The sequence below is a fragment of the Polyodon spathula genome, chromosome 7, assembly GCF_017654505.1.
Source record: "Polyodon spathula isolate WHYD16114869_AA chromosome 7, ASM1765450v1, whole genome shotgun sequence".
Taxonomy (NCBI): Eukaryota; Metazoa; Chordata; class Actinopteri; order Acipenseriformes; family Polyodontidae; genus Polyodon; species Polyodon spathula.
This window is the reverse complement of record NC_054540.1, coordinates 26,583,227-26,596,052: the sequence shown is the minus strand read 5'-3', so window position 1 is coordinate 26,596,052 and position 12,826 is coordinate 26,583,227. Positions and strand designations below refer to the sequence as shown.

The following is a 12,826-nucleotide window of genomic DNA, read 5'->3' as shown; positions in this document are numbered from 1 at the left end:
ATATATATATATATAATATATATATATATATATATATATATATATATATATATATATATATATATATATATATATTTATCTCTTACATGCCACAGTGTCAGTGCTGACCAATTTTGCTAAACGAGTAATATATACATATATATATATATATATATATATATATATATATATATATATATATATATATTATATATATCTATACAAACGTACTTTTGGAAATACATATACAGTATCATCAATATTTGATAAGCACTCTGGGTGTGAGGATAAGAACAAATGGACCAGCCTGACCAGACACTGAAAAACCTCTTCCAGCTTCCTGGCCAAAGGAACAGGTGGTAATGCTAGGACATATTTCCCTCTAAAAATATGTTATTAAACTAGACACGGCATCGTGCTGTTCTGATACCAATGTCTACATAAAACTGACCAACTTATATAATGTAACATTATTACCTAGGATTAATTAGTCAGATATATTGCTGCACCAGCAGCCTGCTAACCTAAGTTCGGGTAATGCTCTTCGGCGCTTATTTTTGTTTTGTTTTTGTAATCATCGCAGATGAATGTAACCGTAACTGCATATTTCCAGTGAATGAAACAATATTTGTGTAAAGTGCTCGAACACCAGATTGTTCTGGTCATCTCGCTCGTTCTGTGAACACCATAACAACATTACAATTACTACATAAAGTACCAAGTAGGTTCCCTTCAAACTGAAAGCGTACATTGCACATTCCTTATTCAAACAAAAACAAGTTAAGCACTTCTTAAAGTACATCTGAAATACACAAGCCTGTTAATTAAATAGTATTAGTAGCTTGAAAGGTTTTTAAATACACTCATGATGATTGGTATGATGGTATGTTTTACTTTGTAATTAAAAAGCTACATTCTATACAACAGCATAATGTCAAAAGGTTCAAATATCGAATGATAAACATTACGTCACAAAAAAAATCTGGACAATTTTTTTCTCGTTTGGGATGTGACGTCAGAGAGGAGCGCCGCTCCCACTTTGAGCTGTGAGTGAATGTAGCTTAGCTGGCTGGCGGAGAAGTGGAAAGGAGGAAATCGAGAATTTGAGAGAGGACAATTCAGTGAAATATCACATATCTGTCTGGAGCTTGTCATCTATAAGGTAAATATAAAAACGTGCTTGCGAAGGGTGACAAAATTAATACAGTATTTGTATTTAAAACAATACGTGTTATGAGCAACTAAAGTAAAGTCAGCCTAACTTTTGGCTTGCTGGGGGCTTGGTCTGTCTGCCTTACTCGAGGGGGAAATACCAAGTAAATGCACTTAAGCGCTTATTTTTTTATGTAGCACCGGAAAGTGAATTTAATATGTTTGAAATATATGTATGTTCTCAATCAATGCCGCCTTATTCAGTTGCGTTTTCAAAGTTTATCCTGATTTTTTTTGTTGGTTTTCTTTTTAGTCATAAATACCATACACTAAAGTGAACTCTCCAACCTACCGTGTTTATTATGTGTAGTTCTATCTCTTGGAATTTTCCAAAGTGAAAACCTAATTCGAAAGGTGATGGACACTGTTAGATTAACTCAGAATATCGTTGAGCAATAAGCAGGATGTGTGGACTGGGAAGCAAGCCATAACGACGTGTATAGTCAAGTTGCAGTAAAGGCTGACTAATTTATAATAACTCGATGTAACTACTAGTTGACCATAGGTGTTACTAAATGTCTATTACAATATTTGTTCTTGTAAATGTCGCGCTGTTCTCACTACAGTCCAATGCTAACCTGAAGAGTCAAGGTGAAAGAGTTATCTATGCTTTTTCAGTAGTTTCACTATTTTTACTGACGCTGTGCAGAGGGTAGGGCTACATCTGTGGACCTGTAAATAGTGTTATGTAAAGACCTGACAGTACTATTTTTGTTAGTTATATAGCATTGTATGCTGCTTACTCTGTTACCAGCTAAGTAATTTGACCTTAATTTGGTGACACAGGGCCTGTATATGTTATATGGTTTCCTACAGCCCCGGGCTGTACAATGTAAGACAGCTGGTAGACTAGAGTATCTGCATATAATATGTGGTTTTATATAAAAACACACACGTATCTTTATGAAGTATTACTGAAAAGTGTATTTTGGTGCTTTTCATTAATATAGCATAAATTGCATTTACATTTCTGCCTTTACGATAAATGCAACCACAAGAAGACATTTCGTTGCAGGCAGGTGAAGTATTTATAGAAGTATAGTTTATTAATTGACAATCAGTATTAAAAAGGCAGTGAATATATGTAAACTGTATATCATTCTTGGAGGTAATGTTCTGCGATACCTTTATGAAGCCACGATATGATACAGTGCACAGTATCATGATATTATGTACTATCAAGATACTTTGGATCTTATATCCATGACATGTTAAATGTCTGCCAAATTCCTTTTTTTGCAAGTGAAGTGCATATGAGACTAATATACAGTTAATAATGCTACATCATGGTGAAGTTCTTGCTGTTTATATACACACATCCACACGCACACAGTCAACCTTGGTTAACCCGACATCCCATAGGGATGTCATTTAGTGTTGACTTGTCTGAGGTGTCGCGTTAACCACAGGTGCACATGAGCCATGGCATTGACATACATATAAGTAGCACATTTACAGTATTTACAAGTTTATTTTTAGTTAAGTATCCTTATGGAAACAGTTGAAAGAACCGTATTGATTGAATCAACTACAGTATACTAGGGATGGACGATACTGTGTTTTTATTATCAATGTATTGTTTTCATAAAGACCCGATGCATCGTTTCTTTAGAACGCAAAAGAAATGTGTAAATAACAAGTACATATCGTCACAACTAATCACGAAAAGTAAAACTACACATTTCAAATTATTTATGTCTGTCACACTCCCGGCGAGGTTCCCCACAAAAAGTTAATAAAACATTACAAATATTACTGTCTTACCGTAAGATGTCTTGACAGCAACTAATGTAGATGCCTTCCTCTTGCGTGCTATTAGAACATAATTCTGTTAAACATGTTCAAGTCAAATGTCTCCATCAAAACAATGCCCCAGTGCACCTTATATAAGAACATAAGACATTGTAGTAGTGAGAGGAGGCCATTCGGCCCATCATGCTCGTTTGTTGTTAAAAATCTTGCAAAGAAAGTAAATTAGACAAGACAACCACTCTGGCTACTATATATAATAAACTGTAAGTGCTTTTTATTGCTTTCATGCTGAACCTGCAGCCGTCTCCATTGGCGGACTTTTGCAGTGTAACTCTTAAGCTTCTAAAGGTCCTGTGCTTTACTGCAGATGAAGCGTCACATTGATGCTGTTACCTGTAGGGAAACTCATATTCTAGCAATGTATGGATGGTCTTTTTGCACACAGTTTAAAACACAGGAGTCTCACGGTCATCAGATTGTAGATAAAATACAGATTACCACAAATATAATACGCACTGGGGATTCACTTACGTAAATTTAAAGAACTGAGCAAACTAGAGTAAAAGAAAAAAGTAAACTTTGGTAAAGAGGTCGGGGTGGCGACGTGAAAGATGTTTCAATAATGTAGTGGTGTTTCCTCCCTTGTTTTTCACTTCTTTTAAAACACTTTCAACATTTTGGCTGTCCTCCTTCAACCAGATTGCCGTTGTCATCTGGCTGAAATCCAAGCTTCTTTCTCCAGCATTCGCCATTAATGCTGCAGTAATTTAATTTTCCAAGAACTCGCAGGGTAGTTGGTCACTTCCACTTAGCAGAAATGTGTAAGCTTAATTCAGATTGATTTGAAAGCATTAAATTACAGATTTTTGTTTTAAAAAAAACAAAAAACACAGTATCAAAAAAATCATGATACTTAGGTATTTTTCTTTTACCCTGATATTAGGTAGGATTATGGTATCATGATATACCATGGAACACTACTTGAAGGCAAAATAAAGAAAGTGAAGCCTAGTAGATATACATTTTTACAACCTGTAATTTACTTTTATGCTGTGAAATCTTACAAATAACTGTCCACCAAAGCTTAAAGCAGATTTCTGCATATTTATTTCTCATTTACTTATACTGAAAAAAAAAAAAAAAATTAGACCCTTATGGGCTGGTAAGAGAAGTTCACTGTAATTGTAATTGAGTGCCTGAAGTTCTGGGTAAATTATTGTAACCCATGTCAAAAAAAAGGCGGTAGACAACCCTTGGAGTTTTTTAAAATGCAAAAAAACATTAATCGTACAGTACTTGGCACCCAGTGAAACCTGATTCATAGGGGTTAGCTCAGACAAGTCGCGGCAGCAAGGCTGTCTCAGCATTACAGTACATTCCTAATTGAGAACATGCTTCAAAAATAACCTGCCAGTGGGCCATTTATTCAGAGTTTAAACATAGTATGCTATTTTAATACAGGTGATGATATTTGTATTGCTTAGAATAAAATCTATTGTTTCAATGGTTCAAAGTTGGCTCAAGTTTATCATTGTTTATAAAATGTGGCACTGTATTAAATTTGAACCTGCTGTAGTACCACGTTCTGTGCAAACAAAAAAAATGTATGGAAATACAGCAATGTTGCTTGAACTATGTGTTGTCAAAACAAAGCTGAGCCACTCCTGTAAAACACTGCAACCAGCCTTGGTGTTTGCCTCAGGCAATGCTGACCAATCTCCCTATTAACTATGCCTACCAGCATGTCCCAAGTCACAATGAAAATAAACCCTTAACCTCCTCCATTGTAATGTGCTGATGGGAGTAAAAGGTTTGCTTCAAACCACATCCATAATCTGCACTACAAAAAGTAGTCTGTGATCAAGGAACAGTCCAAAAACCAGTACCTTGTGTTTTCAGTCTAAAGAAAACATAGTAAATCATTATCTTGTTATGTATTATAACCTTAAGCAAGGACACCGCTCCTGATTGAGTGTTTAGTTCCTAGCATTAGTTCAGCTGTAACTGGGGCAATGTGCTGTAATTGAACTGGAAAGAGAGCTACAAGAAGTCATCCAAACACCAAATGAACAGTTATTCATGCTGTGGCTGCATCTCTCTTCAGTTCACAAAGTTTGAGACTTGGCTTCAGGACTGTCTTGCACCTGATTCTCCTTACACAGAACCAAGAATAGCAATACACTAACCTGCTTTATTATGATTGGAAAACATTCAGAAGATTTGTTTCTTTGTTCAGTTGATTGGACCTAACAGCTGTACACCATAACACAAAAAGAATACAAGCCCACTTCCATTTTCTTTAAGCAGCATTAAATGCTGTGCTTCAGATTACATTATTTGCTTCAGATAAGGTTTTTGGTCATTGTGTAATTTACTACTCGGTGTTAATTTAGGTAAGGCAGTCCAAGATTACAGCTAATCTAATCTGGTTCTGTGAACCTAACCATTGGTGCGTAAACTGTGTTTTGGGTGAGTAAAATGCAAAATGACCTTGAGTCACAAGTACTTGCAATAAATACAATACATACTTAGCAGACGCCCTTACCCTGGGCGACTTACAGTTGTAAACAAAAAATACATATCAAGAATTGCAGTAGAATTAAGAGCAAGATACAAAATTCAATGACTTCAGTCCTAATAAGAGCAAATATCACAGTATGATTTGATAATGGGGCTGTTAAAGAGCAGATAAGTGTTGATAGTTACATCAGGGTTAGATAGGAGTGCAGGTGAAATACAAGATACTACAGATTGGGTTGAGTGCAGGATTAAATACAGTAAAATAGGGAGCAGATAAGTGCAAGTTAAAGTGCATTAAAGGCAGAGTGCTATATTGTCCAGAAGGGAAGAGTTGAGTTTTACTGAAGAGGTGTGTCTTGAGGAGGCGCTGGAAGGTGGTCAGGGACTGGGCAGTTCTGACATTCATGCATACGTTAACTACAGTCTTGCATTTTAACTGTAATGTTAATTTGAACTGCTGTACAAAAACGTGATCTTATTTAGTCCTGCCTTAACAATATTAATATTAGAGTCCGAGAAGTTTCTACTCTCGATGTAGTTAGCTACTGTGTTCACCGAGTCTCCTCCCACTAGTACAAGACTGTTAGCTTTTTTGTTTTCTGTAAATGTTCCTTTCTCATTCTCTTGTGCTCTCACTTTCCAAGTTGACAGACATACTCCCAAAAAATAAATAAATAAGCAAAATTGATCACCTTGCTATGGCAATATAAAGCATTCTGCCTCTCTCCAAATATAGAATATTGTATTTATAAGATTTACCTTCCAAAAATTCGGTTTACAGATGGGTAAATTGGTAGGTTAGGTTGAGGGGGCCAAAGACCCCCTGAAGATTCCAGTTACTTATTCATCAGTCACACACACGCATTGTGAGTGAATTTTTTTTTATAAATTGATAATTCGGACTTATTGATCATATCTTTCTGGCAATTGCCACACAGGCTTCAGTTAGCTGTTGCGGTATTTTGTACGATCCATACTCTAGCTACCGCATGCAGTATATTAACAATTGACCATTGCGATACGAGGAACCAGCAAAGTACAAGAAGATTGTTAACAGCAAACTCAGGCTGTGCAGTAATATTGCTGTGCATATTGTTCACGCATTCAATTTAAATGTCATGAGTAATTCATGTGTTTTCAATGCGTAACACTCCCAGTATGCAGTTTATCTGGAGTGCTGATTACAGTTCCAAGGTTTCAGTTTCACTGACCATTTTGTGGTAAAATGTAATAAATATTACTAGTCTAGTAATGTAATTAATACATTATACTTTCACTATTCCATCTCATATATAACTGCTTATAATTAACTGGGCTTATTGTTTTGGTTATATGTATGTAGTAGTCTTAATGTTTTTCAGTTCTTTGAGCTGTAGTGCTGTATATTGTGTTATACTAGGGCTGAAAGATGGGTTCTACAGTACCTCTATTTAAACCAATGCATTGAAACAGTACAGAATAATGTACTATTGTACAGAATAATGTGTTAATGCAGCACCTATGAAGAAAACCACATTTACTTTTATAATTTTTCCTTTTAGGAGTCCTTACTGTAGTGAGGTTCAAATCTGGTATGCTACAACGCAAACAAGTTTCTGTTTTGTAGAAACTAATGAAGCCATACATCTGGTTCAGGGTTATACAGTACTGTAGGTGGTCAGAAGTAATCATTTGTGGTTGCTACAGAAACTGGAGAGTTTAGTTCAGACTGCTCTGAGTGCAGTACAGTGTCCATCGGATGAAATTCGCTTTAAAGTTTCAGAAAATATTTCCTATTTCAAAAGTGAGAACATGTTAGCAGTGAGGCCCTGCTTCTGGTAAGCTTTACTGCATGTTGAACAATAGACTGACAGATTTAGAAATGTACTGAGCTCGCTGGAATTCATTCCAGGAGCTCCTGGCTTGACTACACTGCCACTTTATAAACTGCTTTCTTGCATTCGATTTTTCACATGTACCTATGAATTTAGTGCTGGTGGAATGTAAGGGATTAATGGCTTACTTCGTAGCAAGCAGTAGGTTGGCAACGGTGTTATGTTGTCAAAGTACCGCCTATTGCCCTGACCTGAGGGACTGCCCCACTTATTCAGTCCTGGGCCTTTCCTACCTGAACACAGACTTTTAGAGGTACAAAGGCTTTCAAGTACAATACTCGCTTAAAGATCACAAGTACTGTGTACTTGCCAAAGGCATGCACCCAGGACCTTACATGTTCCTCAACAGTTTACTCTAAGACATGTATTTTTACAGGACAGAAAGCCAGGTCCTGGAAGGATTAACCCACTACACAGCCTACCCAGATTAAATGTAATTATCCAATTTCACTTGTGGTTAAGCACAAATCAATGAATGTCCCATTCTGAACACTCTCCCCCACCCACAGTATACACTGTGTATTGCTTAAAGTCAATTCTGACAAGTATCAGAAATATTTCTATAGCATGTGCTTTGAAATGTTTGCATTGCAGGCTGCAAATTATCTTTTCCTGCAGTTGCAAGAATTAAAGCATCTGACAGGAAGTGATGAAATGTTGTGCGAGTTCTGAGTTTGTGTATGTGGAGGTCACAGCCAACAGAAAGGAGTACAGGATTGTTAGGTATTGCACTTTCTACTATGCCACACATATACAGTAATGCTGTAAACTACCATTTCTTCTGTTTTATTACTAAACTAGCACAGAGAGGTTCTTTACAGAGCCAGTGCCACTACCGGGTTGTTTTGAATGCACTGTAATGTTATGCTGCAATAGGGAGTAGCCTGAAGTAAACAGCTGCTTCAGGGAAGTCCAGGTCTGCGTTACTTTTCTGACCTTACCCATAGAAGTAGAGCTTGCTATGTATCAGTAATTATGTTTTTTGGTTACTAAAGGTGCACATCTAGCCACAAAAATAAATGGGTTTTGTACTAACCTGAGGCATATGGTATGTGTGGTCTGAGGCACTGCAGCAACATCTAATTAAGTGTTGATAATATGTCTGTGTTCATCAGTAGAGTGAATGTCATGAATAAAAGTACAGTACTAATTTAGTTTTCTGGAAAGTTCTGCAGTTTAAATGATGCACTCTTATACTGTAAATATTGCTGTTGTCATCTGTTTTGAATACTCAATAAAATGAATGTTCTGGAAAGGCTTAAAACAGAGTGTCAGTTTGCAGGAGTGCATGATGGCATTTGATTGTATACCAAATTGCTGAAACTGGTGACTGTTTTGGTGTGGCAGTGGAATAAACAATTAATGGACTGGTTTAGTATTTATTTTTTTAAAAGAAGAAACAGGAGGTGGTCTAGTTAAAACTTTTACAATTAGTTGTACGGTATCTATAAATATTTAGCTTTCTCAACTGCTGTACACTTGTCTGAAAAGCACATTTATTTTTGAGTACACATGGCACATCCAACTTGCTGTATATTTTTAAAGAGCTACATTTTTCCAAAAGAGTTGGTTGTAAATGTGACTTGCAACAGATTAATTAACCTGAACTCGGTTTTTATTTATGTTGCTGTATATACCGTCTCAGAAGGCACAAGAAGGCAGATGTTTTGTTTTAAATGGGAACTGGGTAATCTCAAGTTTGGAATGTGTGTAAGTCATTATTTTCAGCAGTTCTCACTGATAGGTGTAGCAAAAAGAGACATTTCTGACAGCACACCATACCATCCCATTAACCCATTAAGTGCCATTGTACTCATTTGAGGGCAGACGACTTTTATTTGTAATTTTTTGGAGCATTTTTAACTGGCATCTACCTGTAAATTTTCTCTAACGATGTTGTTGTTGCAAAAGTTGTCTAAATGTAATGTATCAAATTACATACATACAGCTTGTGTTGTGATTTATTTATTTATTTATTTTAAAAGAGATTCATTTGGTACTGAATGTATTAGTGCTGACCAATGGGGAAAAAAGAATACACCAATGTCATTACTGTATTACTCTAAATGAGTACTTTAAAAAGTACAGTAATTTAAATTGTCTGGATTTAGTTTTTATAGGAACATAATTCTTTAACCTTTACAGATAAATATGCAGTATGCCAGGGATGTACAGTAGTGAAGGCACCTACAGTACTGCATGTATGTGTATAGTACTATATGCACACTCCAAAGTTTTAAGTACCTGTACACAATACCTAACTTATCCAATTAAGATGAAATTTGTGTGGAACGTTAATTGGCACACGTAAGTGCCTGTCAGTCTGTCTTAAGTACATAGTATTTCATTTATGTTTCCACTTCAACCTTTTATCAAATTGTGATCAAACTTCATTCTCACAAGGTATGAATTAAATGGTGTCAGAATCTGGGGATGCGGCGTAGAGGTTTGTCACACCTGTACATGTATACGGTGGGTGCACGCTGTAGTTAAATCTTCCTGACAATGTGAATTCTAAGTATACTGTCAAATTACTTTTTCTGAATTCCATCTAGGGATTCTGTTTCGTTAGTCTTTTCTAGCCAATATATAAACTATGTTTTCAATACTTTAGTTTAAACAAAGGCCCTGGGGTAAAAAAAAAAAAAAAAATCTGCTGTTCACTGGATGCCACAAGTTTCAATGCAGTGTTTGTTGTGAAGTGCATGAGGTCAGCTTGCATTTGAATGATCATACTGTCTCCTCGGTGCGTTAGAAAGAACACAAGCAGCAAGCGAGGGTCAGGAGAGGAATGTCATCATACCCAAGAAATCTGTGCTCTTTTCTCCTTGGCTTGAGTGATCTCATGACACTTTTCTGCATTCCCAATAAAATATGACCTGCTAGTCACCTAATGTCATCTTGTCTTCAGTCTGAGAAAAGTTCTGATGATGCAACTTAAATTGAAATCAAAACTTTGTCCCCAAACAGTATAATACGTGGAACGATAATGTTTGTTTTAGATCTCTTTTGAACCAGACACCAGAAGAGTCACTGCTACAGCATCAAAGAAGACTTATGTGTCTCTTTAAATACAGTATTTCATTGATTCACCAAGTGCTTCAGAACAACAATGCAGTTGCAAGCATTTACAGTATTCTGAAACCCTTTTCTCTACTCCTAAAACAGGTGTGATGTGGCTCTCTGAGTGCAGTTGTGTGCTTCAGCCCCCCACATTACTACACATTATGGTATTTAATCCTCACCAGAAAGTGGTGTACTATACAGTACATTGATGCAAGCTTTCCTCCAGATTACTGGATGACAGTCTACTGTTCTGCTCTACTGTTTTTATGCCATTTCATAAATATCCACTGTAGAGTACTTCCTGTACAGTACTGTAATTAAATTTCGAGAGAGAGGTGTGATCACGCTCTCAACCTTCTAGAAATACACACATGTGCCTGTGGTTAAAAAATTGAGGACCACTGCAGTTGAGAATGCACAGTACCTCCTATAGGCCTGTGATTGCCTGACCTTATACTTAACTTTACTGGGTGTTTTCTTAGAGGGCCTGTACCTTACTGACACATGACCAGTAAAGTGAGCAGCTAGCTGTCAAGTAACCAAGGTGGTTGCCGGTAGCAAGCTACTTTATCAGCATTAACATTATTATTTATACGTGTATAATTATGTATTGTCCCTGTTACAGTACATTTGTTTCTGAAAGATGAATTAAATAATGACTTTAAACTGACTTATTTTAAGTGTCCAGAAATATTCCTTTCAGAAACATATAGGGTAGGGTTTATTGCAATATGTCAGTGTTACCCTTCTGTAGCACAGGGAATATTTAGCTTAAATAACAAATGATATCTGCGCTTTCCCAGTGTTATTGTAAAAGCACTAAAGCCATACATGTCATAAATCATCGTTTTTTAAATTATTGAAAACACATGTAAAGCTTGGCCTGGAATTAGCTGACAAGCCTACAGTTTGACATTATCCAGTTAAGTTTAATCTCTTGTTTCTAGTGATTTAATGTATTGTGTCTCAATCCCTGTAATACCTGTGATACCTCTTCATGCCAAAATGTAAGTGCTGCTGTTCAGCTTTTGCTGTTCTTTTTTGATGTCTGCTTTATATTTTGTTCTTGTGTTGTGCGTGCTTTTTATTTTCATTTAAGATGACATGTTATATGGATATATTTGATTTTTTTTCTTTTACTTGCTGTTTATTTTTAAGCACTTCTGCTTTGAAGGCTGACTCGGCAGTAATTTTAAGTATATGTTTTTTTTTTTTTTTTTTTTTTTTAAAACTAGTATAACTAACTGTTGTATTGACATGCTTACTGGTACCAGTCTCCATCTGGCTTCTCTTCACCTTCTGATTCAATTGTTGTCTCTGGCGGCTGTCCCTAACGTAGCTAAAAGTAAAATCTTCCTCCTAAATGCATCTCTTTCCTGTCACTTGGTACTTGTTTCTCTCAGGCACAAAACCTTTTAAGTCTTTAATACTGTGATACTCTCCTTCCCTCTCTTCCTTGCGTAAGGGCAAACAATTCAACTGCACAAATGTACTGTGACGGTAGATTGATATGCAGACTTGCTAAAGTAGAATACAAGCCTTTCTTTTTGCTAGCCAAGATCTTTTTGCAATACGTCATCTACTGGTACACTGTAACTGCAGTCATTAAAGATGAGTAAAGCGAAGAACTACAGAATTATAAAGTAATATATACTACAGCTTTGAATTAAATCCTCAATAGTTTTATATTTAACAAGGTTTCTGTAGTGCAAGAGTAATTGAAAACCATAGCTCATGCTCGAGGAAATGTTTTCCCTAAAACCAAAACCCCTATAGCTAAAACTGCCCTGTGTTGTGTAAACACACTTGTCAGCAAGGTCTGCTTTCTGAAAGTTAATTTTACAGAAAGGTAAATTGCAGGAATACTAAAAAGACACCAGTAAATGTAACTATAAAACAACTGAGAGACACTATAGCTTTAATAATGACTTGCTAGTCGTAGTAATAGATAGGCACCTGTATCTGAAGCCCTTTCCCTCCGAAGAATTACAGGAATTCCCATAGTTTCCTATGGAAAGTATGCAGCTTACTTAACCCCTGCAGGAAGGTGGGTTGTGCATCAAACAACAGGACAAACCGAGGAAGGAAAAAGTGGTTTGCTATAATGAGATTAAAAATAAAAATCCTCATTCTTAGATTTTTAGGCTTATTGTTCTATTAATATCATTTATTACATGTCTAAATTTAATAAGGATAACTTGGATAATGATTTTACTTTAACAGAGTCAATGGTGTTTTATAGTCAAAGTTCTGCATTTAATGGGTTAAATTAATTTGACTTTTGTTACATAAAAAAAATAAACTACTGTTTCCCAGGCCCAAAGTTGCAGTCTTCATTCCTCCAATTCCAAGGGGATCATTAGCCCCATGATACAGACAGTGATGCTTTTTAAATTTATTTAGTGAACATCAAGCTGAACTCT

General features: G+C 36.1%; 1 protein-coding gene across 2 annotated transcripts in view; it reads left to right on the top strand.

The window, feature by feature from the left end:
- Nucleotides 1-1,005: 1,005 nt before the first annotated feature.
- The window catches only part of LOC121318446 (protein kinase C and casein kinase substrate in neurons protein 2-like), a 29,159-nt gene continuing 17,338 nt past the window's right edge, over nt 1,006-12,826 (top strand). For both annotated transcript variants that reach the window (XM_041255135.1, XM_041255134.1), the window contains exon 1: nt 1,006-1,141. The gene's annotated coding sequence lies outside the window, so the exon portion shown is untranslated. The remainder of the gene's footprint in view (nt 1,142-12,826) is intronic.